The following is a 3,620-nucleotide window of genomic DNA, read 5'->3' on the forward strand; positions in this document are numbered from 1 at the left end:
ACCTGAGAACAGACTCTCAGTGGGCTGCCACACAGTTCTAACAAGAGGCCTACAAAACTGAAAACTGTCCCATGAGGTATCTTAGAGCCCCTCAGGCATGGTAGAAAATCAAAATAAGGAAGGTGTAAAAGGAATAATCTTTAGAAATCTCTTTTCTCTTAGGATATTATTAATAGCAGGAATATTAATAGATAGATATTGTTTTATACCACACAGGTGCTCTAGGAACAATACTGAAGATAAGTAATCATGATGACCGAAGACTGCATCAGTGAGCAGCCATGTCAGAAGAGGAACCGGAGCAGAACGAGAACTAGTCAGAACTCTGGAATATAATGGACTTCTGAAATTGATGATGAATTGGTATTGTATTGCATGTTATGAAGAATCCTATCAATATAAGATGCTTTTTGTCAGCTGTTGGCACTCACTGAGGTGATGGCCCAACTCTGAGATGTCAATAAAGCAAGGCTAGAGATACCCAGAGTCTGGTAAAATCCTTTAACAGAAGGCTAATGTGCCCTGTCAGATGTGGACAGAACTTTTGAGATTTCTCTGGATGTTAACCAGTGGTAAGATAGCCAGGGAAATATCTTCCTTTTCTTCCTCACTGCCAAGGTCAGTGCCTTACAAGCACTGACACTGATGGCTCCTTGTGCACTGTTGGTTCATTACAACACAGGATCAGCCTCTGAATCTCTTGGCTAAGTAACTTTTTAAAGCCAGTATTAGTACTATATTAGTGCCATACTGCTTGCAGCTTACTAACAATTTTTTTTGATTCAGAAGCAACTCAGTCTTTATACTAATTAGGTCAGCAGTGTAAATTCTGTAGTTTATCACAGTTTAGGAAGAACATGAAAGTAACTAAAGATATTTTCTTACACAGTCACCTGCTCCTTTACAGGCAGTTGAAGATGCGTATGTACCAGCTGTCAAGTTTGAGTTTGATGGCGTTGAGGTAAGCGTTTTGCTTTTTTTCTTTAAGTGGCAAATATTTTTTGATTCCTTTAGAATAGGATCACTTCTGCAGGGACCTGTGGCCATCTTATTTTACAAGATTATTGGTACCTTATAGTGTATTTAGGAAACTGTAATTAAATGGTCTGACCACAGCCTGTCCCAGGAGAAGACGCTGCAGTAGAATGGGAGCTGATAGGAAAATAAGCCTCTGGGGAACCTGGCAGGCATGGGAACGTCCGGGACACCTCTTTCTAAACCTGTGCTTGTAGACCAGGGTAGCATGCTTGAACAGCACTTATCTCACAAGGATTGTGCAGAGTGGGAGTAGAGGCAGTGTCCTTGCTAACTCCTCCCAGCTCGGACAAGCTGGCTTTCTTCAGGGGGATGGGTACGGTGTAGTTCACTGTGTGAATCATGTCAGCAGACTAAATGCTTTGTTGCAAATCAAAAATGAAGTGGTCATGAGACAAGTGATCTGGAAATGACAAGTACTCATGTGACTCCTGCCTGGGTTTGTCAGCTGCAGGAATCCTTGTATCTTGACTCCCTCTTATACAGTGAAGGGAGACCTGCGTGCTGTAGTACCTAAGCAGGTTGCTGCCTGGTATCACTCTCATGAAGATGCTTATTCTGTGACCTTCTTGTGGCCTCTTGTCTGGTGCAGACATTCACAGAATAACTTCCTTGCCTCAGACTGTGATATGAACCAGATGCTTCAGGATCAAGAGGGCTTACCACATAGAGAAAATGCTCTCTCCTTTGCTGAAGTACAGCTGAGGTGGTTGAACTTACGTCTTAATTCTATGATTAATTTTAAGTTCCCTTTTAATGGAAATTCTAGGTTTAGAGTATCTTTTTCAATTTAAAAAACCCTTCCTTTCCCTAGGTTAACAAGAAAGGGGGGTTACAACAAAAATTTTGTAAATAAAGTATGGTACTTATAGCAATTTTCTTGAGTCTTTTGGCAAATAAATCTCTTGGGAGATGTATCTGTAGTCACATGGTTCTAAATACAAATGTTGACCACTCTTTTTTAGACTTGATTAACTGTCCCCCACTAGTGTGCTCTTTGCATACAGTGCAGCATTAGAACTCCCGGTGTGCAGATGTTTTCCTCTTAAGATTGATCTGATGTTTGCAAGACCGTCTGTGCAAACGGTTTCTGATAATCTTGATCTCGGAGATGACTGGCATCTGAGAAGCCTGGATATGAGATGTATACTGAGCTTAAATGGTGAGCATATTTATTAATCTTTAAAAAGCACGTTACACAACTCCAGTTTCTGTACAAGGTGCATAAACTGATGATCTCCCATGTACCTGATATCTGAGGAGGTGGCGAGTGGACTTCCATTTAGATGTTTCAAGGAGTTGTGTGTTTTAGACCTGTATTTCATGTTTCTTGGATCAGGGTGTGTGCATTGTTCCAGTTTGCCACAGAGACTGCTTCAGAGGAATAGGCAGAACACTTGGTAGAGAAGAATGTGGGGTAGTTCATTAAAAAAAAATATATATATATTTAAAATACCCAAAGCCTAAGTTACTTGCTGTTTAGCAGTGACTGGTTAAATTGTTCCTGGCTGTCCAAGGAAACCGGGCTTTTGAATCATCTAGAAAGGCCTTATTAAAAATGGTTGGCGATAGTCTACAAACTACGACAAAGCTGTTGAGGGCACCAGTTACCTGAAGTGGTACTGAATGTTATGTGTAATCTATAATTTTTAACATACTACAAAGCAAGTAATCCACACTTGTTTTCATAGATTTGAATGAGAAATTGTAAGCTATTGATCCGGTGTAGCATAAAACAGACCTGTACCTGTTACTAGGATCTTCTGTACTTCAGCTTTTTTCTTAGAGTTGCCAATGAAATGCTACATCTAGTGCTAAAGGAAGAGAACTTCCGGCTCACGCTCTGTGCGATTAAACTGTGAACAAAACATGAGGAAGGTGATTGTTCATAATCTTTAAGCTTTTCAGAGGCACCTCATGCTGAAAAAATAGGACCATTAGAAGTACTTCAGCTTTGGATAGCCATTTAAATGAGAGTTTTCAAGCAAAAATCTGGTTTTTAGTTTAGATTCAAGGTCTGTCCATGGGGTAGAGTGGGTGTGTTTTTTAATGGGGGTAGAGTGGGGAGAAGAGAGGCGTGACTACAAGACAAGGTGCTTTACTGCTTATCAGGAACCTGACTACAGGTGATAAAAAAGCCAAGTTAAGTATAAAAGCTTGATCTGTAAGGAATAAGTATTGTTTGTGCATGTGGCTAGAGCAAGTGCTAGAAGAATGGCAGAATTTTTTTTCTTAAGGGAGGTTGGAGTGAAGCAATAGCCATAGCAGAGTAGGCAAATTTCAGAGTAGCAGAATTTTGGGAAGTGGTGTGGTAATAGTTCTTCTTCTCATCACTGTTAAGGACCAACAATTTTGGCCTCATTGCACTGCAGTAACAACTGACCTTTTGAGGCTGTAGTGTACTGAGTATTCTATAGATTGTGAAGTTGGTGCTGCAGATTTGAAGGAATATCCTTGGGTCTGGAAAGACTGCAGGCTAACTCCAGTGTCTCCGGTCTAGGATATAGTATTTACTCCAACCTGCTGGGATTTCTTGGTGGGGTTTCCTGTACAATGCTGGTAGCAAGAACATGTCCACTCTATTC

General features: G+C 40.6%; 1 long non-coding RNA gene across 1 annotated transcript; it reads left to right on the top strand.

Moving 5' to 3' along the window:
* The first annotated feature begins 632 nt into the window (after positions 1 to 632).
* On the top strand, positions 633 to 3,248 carry LOC113488130. The gene is made up of 3 exons (XR_003399891.1): positions 633 to 961; positions 2,086 to 2,197; positions 2,822 to 3,248. It is a non-coding gene; the product is annotated as an uncharacterized LOC113488130 (long non-coding RNA).
* The last annotated feature ends 372 nt before the right edge of the window (positions 3,249 to 3,620 follow it).

The sequence above is a fragment of the Athene cunicularia genome (assembly GCF_003259725.1).
Source record: "Athene cunicularia isolate RWA chromosome 1 unlocalized genomic scaffold, athCun1 chr1_part2, whole genome shotgun sequence".
In the NCBI taxonomy this organism is placed as follows: domain Eukaryota; kingdom Metazoa; phylum Chordata; class Aves; order Strigiformes; family Strigidae; genus Athene; species Athene cunicularia.